The sequence below is a fragment of the Borostomias antarcticus genome (genome assembly GCF_949987555.1).
Source record: "Borostomias antarcticus genome assembly, chromosome: 19".
In the NCBI taxonomy this organism is placed as follows: Eukaryota; Metazoa; Chordata; class Actinopteri; order Stomiiformes; family Stomiidae; genus Borostomias; species Borostomias antarcticus.
Genome location: NC_140252.1, coordinates 7,013,115 through 7,024,555, shown reverse-complemented (window position 1 = coordinate 7,024,555; position 11,441 = coordinate 7,013,115). Strand labels below are relative to the sequence as shown.

At 46.1% G+C, this 11,441-nt stretch overlaps 1 long non-coding RNA gene across 1 annotated transcript; it reads left to right on the top strand.

The window, feature by feature from the left end:
• Nucleotides 1-10,299: 10,299 nt before the first annotated feature.
• Nucleotides 10,300-11,037, top strand: LOC311321505. The gene is made up of 3 exons (XR_014630902.1): nucleotides 10,300-10,524; nucleotides 10,687-10,782; nucleotides 10,898-11,037. It is a non-coding gene; the product is annotated as an uncharacterized lncRNA (long non-coding RNA).
• The last annotated feature ends 404 nt before the right edge of the window (nucleotides 11,038-11,441 follow it).

Here is an 11,441-nt window from a genome sequence, read left to right as displayed (position 1 = left end):
GTTTCAATTTTACGTTGTTTTTCTTTTAGGCCTACATGTAAATTCATTGTTGGCAGAGTCAAATCCCCTTTACATTATCACAGCCCTCTGTGTTGCCCTCAAAACATTTCTGTTCAGCTTGTTGAAATCATTTCATGCTGTGGTCATAAGCAAACTACTGCCTGTGATTCTTGTTTGTGATGAAATCAAAAGAATTTACTCAAGAAGGTAACGGTCCTAGAGCCACCAAATTGGGCGTGTGTCATCGATGAGACAGTTGCTATCAGTCCACCAATTCTGGTGTGTCTGAGTTTTACCACTAGAGGGCAGGATAAAATGTCAGTTGTTTGATGGAGACTTGGGCGTTGGAAGAGACTTTTGACAGGCTTTTGGAAGTGACTTTTGACTGACAAATACATTTTTCCAAAGGTGCCAGAGCCACTACATTAGGTGAGTGTTATGTAAGAGAGAGGTTCACCAATTTTGGTGCTTCTGTGGCATTTCAAACATTTGGACAATTAGAGGGCAGCATACATTTGCAATGGGAATTGGAGATGATTGTGCAGTGTTCACTGTGCAGTCAAGGTCGCAGGCCTCGCAGAACAGCATTTTGCAATATTCTTGCAGTGAGTTAATTCCAAAGGACCATTTCTGCAATATTCTTGCAGCGAGCTTATTCCAAAGGATCGCCCGAACAGGGACTTGAACCCTGGACCCTCAGATTAAAAGTCTGATGCTCTACCGACTGAGCTATCCGGGCCCTGACAGCCTGGTCGGGATCGGGCCCTTTCCACGACGTCCAGAAAAGATCTAGTTTCTAATCAAAGAAAAGGGCACAGAACATTGCTCGTTATATTACCAAAGAGCCTATCAGATCCTTCGTCCTCGGCTGCTACTCAGTGAAGGGACCCACTAGCTCTTGTGCCAAACATACAGTCTCTGCATTGGCCGGGAATCGAACCCGGGCCTCCCGCGTGGCAGGCGAGAATTCTACCACTGAACCACCAATGCTCGGAATACTTCTCAGAAGGACGGCCACAAGCACGAAGCACGTTCTTCCCTCGGTAAACGAAGCGGTTACTGCCAGCCTGCTGAAGAAAAGCAGTGCTGCCTCCCCGTCGGGGAATTGAACCCCGGTCTCCCGGTCTCCCGCGTGACAGGCGGGGATACTGACCACTATACTAACGAGGACCTACACGGTGCCCCTGTGATGCTCTGCCGACTGAGATATCCGGGACCCGAGGGCCATGTCGGCATTGTCCACCGTCAAAAGCTGCCAGAGTTTTTAGAAAGAGACTTCCCTACTAACACAATCAGGTTGCAGCAATGTTGCAGAAACGTGCAATTTAGACTTTGGTATGGTCCATTCAACGTCAAGTTAAACGTGCATGCAACGCAAACGCGGTATCTGCACACAAGTTGCTGCAACGTGCAGGTCCAACGTGTCTGCAACGTGCCTGCAATGTGTACACAACGTTGTGATTTCCGCGATGATTTCGATGTATATTGCTGCAACGTTGTATACACGTTTATATATTACTTTGTTACGTTGCTGCAACGTGGTCTACTCTTCCGTTGGCTACATTTATAATTTGCATTACAGAACAAATCCGCTCCTTGCACAAGCTCCACTACTTCCTGAAACTCTACAGGCATATTTCTTTACCGTCCTATACTATTGGATAGCAATTGCCATGAATCCGGTGTGCAGCACACCTGATCAATCACTTCCATCCACTAGTATAGGCCAGGAAAGAAATACGCCTGTAGAGTGTCAGGAAGTAGTGGAGCTTGTGCAAAGAGCCTATTAATGTCATAGTCAATGCAGCAAGCAAAATTATGGTACAAAAGTTATGACACAACACCATTCAGTCAAGAACAATTTATTTTATTAAAAAAAGTACACAATATCTAGCCTACAAATGATAAACAATTTTAAAAACAAAAAGTATTTAAAAAAAAAACAAAAAAAAAAGTTATTTACAAAAAAGTATTTACAAAAAATGGCAGGCTGTGCTCAGATAGGCTGGGGGGGGGGGGGTGGGTTGCTGTGCTCAGATGGGCTGCGGGTGGGTGTCAGATGGGCTTGGGGGGGAGCTGTGCTCAGATGGGCTGCGGGTGGGCGTCAGATGGGCTGGGGGGGAGCTGTGCTCAGATGGGCTGCAGGGGGGTGTCAGATGGGCTGGGGGGCAGCTAGGAAGGGAAGTCTTCCTCATCAGTATGCTGGGGAGTGCTCAGATGGACTGTTCTTGGATGGGCTGTGCTCAGGCGGACTTCTGCAGATACCTAAAGACACAATGAAATGGCCGTAAATACACAACGCACATACATGCACAAAAAAGTGGTACACAATCTTTGGAACCATGCAGTGTCACTGGGTAGGAGAAACCAAAAAAAAAGACATCACTTACCCTTCTGCATTTAGCAGGGGCATGTTTCAATGTCTCCTGCAGCTGGGCGGCCACCTCCGCCATCGTAGCCTTCGGCATGGAGACCATCACTGCACCTTTAAGTTATCAAGAAAGGTAATGGTTTCAATTCACATCGGTCATGGAACAAAGACAATGTATTAAAAAATATTCAAAATATGAACCATTTCTTACGTGTTAGAACATTGAAGAGTGTCATACTCTTCAGTGGCTTCTTCCCCTTCTTCCCGTGCACACTGTAGGCGCTCCACACCGCATGTGTGGCTACAGCTGACAGCACCCGCCGGACTGTGTCCGCCAAGTCTCTGCCACCAATGGCACCTAGGTATTGTGTCTGCAAAACAAAGACAGTCATTTACTGTACCCTTCCCTGCACTGCAAAAATAAGACAAAGTTCTGCCCTGCAGACACTCACCATCTTCCTCTGATGTTCCCGGTCCTTCAACCTGGCCTCACAGACCTGCAGCTCCTCGTCCGTTTGGGCAGGGTTCAGTACATCCAGCACTTCTCCCTGGGCTCCAGACTCCACAGGCCGCATGCTCTGGGCCAGTTCCCTCACAGTCCGTGCAAGCTCACGGAGTTGCTCCCGCATCTCTGAGAACTGCTGATGTACAGACCTCTGGAAATCTAGATAAACACAGATGTGGCTATAAGTACATTGACATAAAACTAAATGAAACTCAAAATATATCCCTGCATGCAACATGAAGTAGTCCCATACCAGCATCTGCAGAGCAGCATCGATTAGGTAGAGGGGTACACGGAGTCAATGGTGCTGGAGCCGTTTTATTGGGCGACGGCATCACAGACCTAACTGAAAAACAAAAGGGATAAAGGAAAGGGATTAGCAGGAAACTGTATGGTGTTGGCAGCATGCCTTGGCTTCTGGCATTTGAAGGAAAATAAATTAAGACATTAACAGGTAGACATCACAACACCACAGCAGTACATGCCACTCTTACCTGGTCTGGCTGGGGTGCTATACATGAGGCCTGGGCTCATATGGTTTTCGCTCACAGGGGATGAGCTTGGAAAATCTGCAAGATGAGTAAATGGTATTCAATCTAAAAAAGCCAATCACAGAGCTAACTGAATGGGATTAGCAGGAAACTTTATGGTGTTGGCTTTGGCTTCTGGCATTAGACACCACAGCAGTACATGCCACTCTTACCTGGTCTGGCTGGTCTGGCTGGGGTGCTGTAAGATCTGGCTGGGGTGCTATACATGGGGCGTGGGCCCCGCTCGCTCACATGGGACAAGCTTGGAAAATCTGCAAGATGAGTAAAATGGTATTCAAAATAAATAAAAAATAGTCCAACTATCAGTGTGCAGTAGGCATAGACATTTCATTTCAACACAAACATGCATACCTGGATTGTACAGCACACATGGATTGTACTGGACCGCTGGCAGAGGCCTTTCAACTCCGGCACCTGGCACCTGGTCTTTGGCCGTCATAGTGGGGACCAATGGCTGCCCGGGGCTTGGAATATCTAGTGGAATATCACTAAATTAGCTCACGATTTCAAAAGTACTACTCTTTTGGGACTGTTGAATGCACTTTAGTATATTACCTTCGTCACTGGAGTGATAGCGCGTGTTGCGCCGTCTCTTTCTAACGTCCTGGCTCTCGTCCATCGACGACTGCTGGTCTTTGGCCGTCATAGTGGGGACCAATGGCTGCCCGGGGCTTGGAATATCTAGTGGAATATCACTAAATTAGCTCACGATTTCAAAAGTACTACTCTTTTGGGACTGTTGAATGCACTTTAGTATATTACCTTCGTCACTGGAGTGATAGCGCGTGTTGCGCCGTCTCTTTCTAACGTCCTGGCTCTCGTCCATCGACGACTGCTGCTCAAAGACTTTTGCCATGAGCCTGGCACCTTCGTAATGATCTGTGTGCATAAAGTACCATAATCAATACATTTCAGCCATCCTTTTTCCTCAGAATAATGAGTCATGATCTTTTTCCCCCCCATCAGTATTTTTTAACAGCTTAAAATGCAAACAGTACCAGTTGTGGACTTGGGGAAAACCCGGACTCTGTGGAGCGCCCAGCCAGGGTTAGGTTCCACGCAGCTCTTTATCCGTTGGCTGACTTTGTTCATCGGCCAGGAACACATCTGCAACTGTGAGTGAAACCATGTTAGTACCCGCTTCCCTGTACTATTGAAAAGGCAATCAGAAACATTGTTCACACAAACATGTTCTTACCCCATCCTTTTTGGAGAGCCAGGATACTGGGACAACCGACACAGTGTCCTCCCCCAGAAACTCCACACTGCAATACAGTCTGCCCAATAATAAAAAAAAATTCAGGTTATAAACACATAACCCTATGGGAAAGTAGGCAGAGGGGAAGAAGCGACTAAAACAACAATTCAACAAGTCATTACAGCCGATAAGTAATGAGTGACTCGCCACTATTCTATCCTTTTTTTTTTTATTCTCTGCCGGCATCTGCCCAGGACAGATGCGGTCAATGGCGGCTAAGTGTGTGTGGGAAACAACAAGCTAGTTTAGGCACCGCGATGACCTCGTGGGTGGCAGTCTCCCACTTTACAGACAAATATATAAAGCATTATCTTGGCTTCGCCTTCACTGTTGCCTATGTAAAATTAGCCTAAGATTCGTGATGGCCTTAGAAAGCCTGACACGAGCGAGCTCCCAACGTGATCAGTCGAACAAACAAACAATTCACATTTCCCTCAGTCCAGCGGCCATTTTAGAGTTAACTAACAAAACAAACCACCAGCTACGTTAGCTAACGTGGATTTTAACGCAGGCCTGCGCTGGTAATGTACAAATGTAACTTAGTGCGCTCTTACCTTGAAGTCATTTTTCGAAGAAACGGTAAAAGTAATTAGTCTCTTTGTGTTCGCGTTCGTCTTTCTCTTCGGGTTTGCGTCTTTCTCTTCGTGTTTGCGTCTTCTCTCTTCTTCGTCTGCGTCTCTCTCTTTATTTTTCTTCGTGGTCTGGGGGTTTAAATGCCCCACCTGAATCCTCAGTCGCCGAGCCATTGGCCAGTTATTTGTTAAAACGTGACCAATGACAGTACAACTACAGTACACGTTAGCCAATAGGATCCCACCACACCGATGCAAGCGGATGTCCGGCGCTTTAAAATTCGTCTTCTTCTCGCCTACATCTGAAACAGCGCCTCGCTCGCTACCATACAGAGAAGAAGAGGAACAACAACAACAACCAAGTACTACTGTTGAATTCAGGTCAGTACAGTGTGCATTAACCAGCTACAGTATAGCTGGTTAGCCGGCTAGCAATATTTTAACCTGCAGTAACCTGCTAACGTTATACGTTTTCTGTTATCCGGGCGGGCAAACAACAGACAGGCTGGCATTGAAGCTAACGTTAGCACCCCTGTGTTTTTAACTATTGTTGCCCACTGCATTAACAGATGTAATGTTTTTCATACACACGGTAGTAACGCCTTCGAATTCGTATCACTGGCAAGCCTTTTAAAGCTAGCCAGCCTAAAATTGGCTGGTCAAACCATGCAGTTCATGTATACGCCGCCATCATGGCTTTGTGTTGGAGTTCAGTTCAGTAGGATTGTGTACTTTTGGCCACCTCCGACAGAAACTGTTTGTTTTTTTCGGATTTAATTACACTTTTCCTCATATTTGCATTGTCCCTGTTGACGTATTCCATAGTTTTCGCCATCAACCAACTGTGTAATATACAAAAGTCACTCGCCTTGAAAATATTGCTAGCCGCCTAGCAAAGGCTAACAATAGCGTCGTTGTGTCTGTGGGTATGGCGCGTCACTGCTACGCGACGTGTTGTTGGCCATATAAGCTATAACTAGCCGGCTAGCAATATATTTCTTTTCCTCATATTTGCATTGTCCCTGTTGACGTATTCCATAGTTTTCGCCATCAACCAACTGTGTAATATACAAAAGTCACTCGCCTTGAAAATATTGCTAGCCGCCTAGCAAAGGCTAACAATAGCGTCGTTGTGTCTGTGGGTATGGCGCGTCACTGCTACGCGACGTGTTGTTGGCCATATAAGCTATAACTAGCCGGCTAGCAATATATTTACAAGGATTGACTTTTGAATAGTATGCACTGGGTTGATATTTGTCCACAGGGACACTCTAAATATGCGTAGAGGTTTGTTTATGTATTAAAAAGCAAGCATGTCGTAGGTGGCTGAACGTACAGAAACACCGTTCATAACAGTGCGTTGTCCCCCCACTTCCGGAACTACCGTGTATACTAAAATCAAATATCGCGACACTCAACACCCACATCTAAACAATCACTATTGTCTGTCAGTTATGTTGAGATTTCTAAAAGGGCTCTTCTGTTTTTTTGTGTTTTTTATAGGATGGACTTGGAAGAAAGGAGACAGAGAAGGAATCGGTATAGAAGGCATTGGAGGGCTGGACACAAAATGTTCAAGGAACTTAGGGAGTTTCAACGGCCCCTCCACAATGCTGAACACAGCCACATGCAATCCATAGATGGCACTGCGGAGAGCTATAATAATCATGAAGAGATTGCAAGAGTTGATGTCCCTGACTTGGATGAAGACGCCCTTACAGGCAGCAGAGAGGAGGATGATGAGATGGTGAGAATTGATGTCCCTGGCTTGGATGAAGACGCCCTTCCAGGCAGCAGAGAGGATGACTCGGATCATCTGCGAGAGGATGACTCGGATCATCACCGCGAAGATGACTCAGAACATTCCCAAGAGGATACAGACTCTGATCATTCGGCCTCTCTGCGTGAGGAATTGCGGGACTGGACAAATGCATATCAGGTCAAGCTCAATGCCCTGGATGCATTGCTCAAGATCTTGCAAAAACATGGCCACCAAGAACTGCCTTCCTCCAGCCGTACAGTAATGCAAACACCCAGAGACATTATTGTTGAGAAGAGGTCAGAGATGGAGTACATACATCTTTCACTTGAAAAGCAGTTACGTGATACACTTGAGCAATACCCACATGGAGATTTTGAAAACATCACAGAGGTTGAATTGTCCATTAATGTGGATGGCCTACCACTGTTCAAAAGTTCAGGCCAAAGTATGTGGCCTGTTCTCTGCGCTGTCCAGCTTCATCCTGTCAAGATCGTCCCTATAGTTCTCACTGCTGGGGACAGCAAACCCAAAGACTTGGACTTTTTGAAGGAGGTGGTTGCCGACCTGAATGCTGCGATGAGTAATGGCCTTCTGTTCAGGGGCAAGAGGCTCCAGGTTAAAGTCCGATGCATTGTCTGTGATGCTCCTGCCCGCGCACTTGTAAGGAACACGAAATACTGCACTGGGTATTATGGATGTGACAAGTGTGAGCAGAAGGGTGCTTATGTGACTGGTCGAGTCACATTCCCAAAAGTAGATGGCCTGATTCTGAGGGACAATCACTCCTTTAGAAACAAAACGCAAGAGCTACACCATCGAGGTGACACCCCACTATCCGATTTGCCGATTGACATGGTTGCAGCATTCCCCATTGATTACATGCACCAGAGTTGCCTTGGGGTTATGAAGAAACTGCTCCTCACCTGGACCAGAAAAGGAAAGCGAAGTGTCAGAATGTCTGCCCAGCAATGTGGATTACTTGGCAACAGAATGCGTGAGCTCAAGAACAGCATCCCATCAGACTTTGCAAGGTCGCCTCGATCGATTGAGCATGTGGAGAGATGGAAAGCAACAGAATTCCGCCAGTTCATGCTCTACACTGGAAAACTTGTGCTGAAAGGTCTTCTGGATGATAGACTATACAAACACTTCATGGTGTTCAGTGTCGCTATGGGCATTCTGGCGTGTCCAAAACTCCTGAAAGTCTACAGTACCTACGCCCACGAGCTTCTGGAGTACTTTGTTGCGCAAGCTAGACTCCTCTACGGCGATGACTTCATGGTGTACAATCTGCACAGTTTGGTTCACATTACTGCTGAGGCAGAGAAATATGGCGGACTGGACAACTGCAGTGCATTCCAGTTTGAAAACTACCTTCATGGCGTCAAGCGGCTGGTGCGGTCTGGAAACAATCCCATCAAGCAGGTGGCTAAAAGACTGCAGGAAAGGAATTTCAACATGCATGTCAAACCACACAACGTGAAAAGGTCAAGCCAGGAGAAGGACCGTGCATTCATCACAGAGGATGAACAGTGTGTGGAAGTTGTTGGAATACCTGGAGACGACGACAACATGGCTCTTTGCCTTGTCTACGCAAATCCTGCCCCTCTCTTCAATCACCCATGCACATCCTTCATGATTCATGCCTTCCGGTTTCAGAAAAGAGATGCAGACAGGAAATTCATACCAAAATCACAGCTGACAAGAAGAGCGATCAAGATTGAGCAGCCACAAGGCACAGGGGCGAATTCACTAAAGCAAATTGCGCCCGCTAATTGCACCATTATATTGCGCGTCAGTTGCGCCCGCTATGTGCTCCGTTTTAAAAACCTATTCACTAAAGACATTGCGCTAATAATATCCCAGCGCAAACACGCCCATTCGGTGTTTGCGGCTGAGTGCAATTTGCTGCTGATATAGGAAATGACTATAAATACTGCGCATACAGCGCATACAACTCGTATGCATATCATTGGACGATGGCAGACAGAAAGAGAAAGATACGATTCTCAGACCGCGAACTTGAAGTCCTCACGGACGAGGTTCAAAAGCATGCCTCACAGCTTTCCAACAAAAATATGACGGCTACAGCCAAAAATCATATTTGGGGTTTAATTTCACAAGCAGTCAGTGCCATTTGTGTGTGTAAACGCAGGTGACTGCAAACGGAGGTGGAATTATTTGAAAAGACGAACAAAGGAAAAATTGTCATTTTATGTTATGCAAGTTGCAGCACGATGATCTGGCATACTTTTGGGGGAGTGTATAACATTGCCCCACCGGTACGATCTAGGCATCTAAACGGCTTTTCAGGATTCCAAATGTGCACTCAATCACACCGCGCGTCCTGATGTGAGCCCAGTTGTACGCCGCCTCTCCAACCTTGGAAGGATTACGCACGGGAGTCATCATCCATGGCTGAAGATGATACCTGCCGTCACCTATGATACAAAAGCAAAATATTTTCAAGACCATTCAAATAAAAAAAATATTGTGTAGGCTATGTTTTTATTTATGTATACCTATATCGGCCCCCAGCCGTTCAATGAACAGCTATAGGGAATGCGCAGTTTCGCGTTTAGACTATTATACGCACAGTTTCGTGCTATGTAGGCTATTATAAATGAGTATTATTCATTGGGGAAGCTTGGACTCGCTGGGGACGGGTGGAGAGACGCATAGTCAACTGAGCCTCCCCAGACGCGACTTCATCCTCCAGTTGGCTGAAGAGCTGCGCGCTCTGGTGTCCAAACAGGTACCGCGGTGGTTCTAGTGTTAAATCAAAAAGTGACCTTCTTCTAAATATTCTCTCACGAACAACATGCCTGGCATTGCGATGCCTTCGCCTCGCAACAATCACTGCTGCCATGATCAGCGGACAGGCTGGCCGCGACACACCCCTTGCGCTTAAATACCACCACGTTTCTGAAAACGGTATTAATTTCACTTTAACTGCGTGAGGCAATTTGCGCCGATCTTTGTGAATTGGGCGGGTTTTGCAATAATGTTCATTTGCATAGAAAGGGGAACATTCTCCGCCCATATTACCTAATTTAAATATGAGCTAATAACACCGGCGCAGAGAAACGCAATGACGAACGCAACGCAGTTAACACCGTATTTCACCCTTTGCGAGGGCTTTGTGAATAGCAAACATAATTTTTGACTTATTTGCACAGGCTTTGCGTCAGGAAAAGCTGCGCAATCCTTTAGTGAATTCGCCCCACAGTGTTTTTGGGACTTCTGCACAGTTTTTGATAAGACACTGCAAATCCTAACATTTGCACATTTGCCCAACAAGAGACAGTAGATAACAGCTGCCCACAATCAGGAACCAAAATCAATCAATCAATCAAGCAAAGCTTTATTTGTATAGCACATTTCATACCCAGAGGAAACACAATGCGCTTTACAGAGAACAAAATCTGCTCTCCAGACCCAGAACAAACCCAAGAGAAGATGCTCTCTTCTGAGACACTGCCACGCTCAGCCCCCTCATGGTCAGGTAAAGCACACATAGACATACATGCACGCACGCACACACACACTACTGGGAGGTTATGCTGTATTCACTCTCCTCACACTAATCTAACACAGTCAGTGTCATGCACATGCAACCACCTCTAGATGATGAACAAATGTCACTGATGGCTGATCATTATTACAGATTTGGAATCTTGCCCCTGGAGCCAAGTCCAGAGGACCCCTCGTATCTGCAGAACTACCGTCATAGTAGTTCAGGGATGGAGCACCACCACAACAGGTAACACCTCGCCCCCGCACACACACAGGGTCCAATTTGGTGAAAATGCATACAAACTGGATTTGTGGAGTTGTGTCTTTCATAAGACTAACTTTGTGTGTCTGTGATGTTTCAGGTACTGAGTTAGAAGGCCTTTGGACAAGCCAGAGCTCCATTCAATCATCCTCTGTCTGCGCATGACAAATATATTTCTCACATACTGCAAGTGCAACGAGCAGTGAAATGTTTTGCTATGAGCCTCTAGACAAGCTGCAACTGTGATTCATGTAGTCCCAGTGGAGTGGATTGTGTGGTAGCGAGCTGTCCATTGAGGGGGACGATGCACAATTGTTGGCTCAATGGACAAGATTGCCCACACAACGACCATGAATGTAAATTAAATAATCAATCACCTGTTTGAATAGCGAGGGGGCGGGGTGTTCTCATTCATATATGGGTACCTGGGAGAAGGGTTTGTTCTGGGTCTATCTGGGAGACTATAATGGAAATTTGTGATTTCATTCATGTCATTTGAGTGAACAGTGAGGTTAGCCTGTTTGCTCGGTTCCTTTGTGGTACAGTTCTTTTAATGCATTGTTTAATTAGGTAATGTATTGTTTTAATGTAGTACTAAACACTCCCTAGTAGTGACGCAGGCTGTAGAATCTACATGGGGTCTA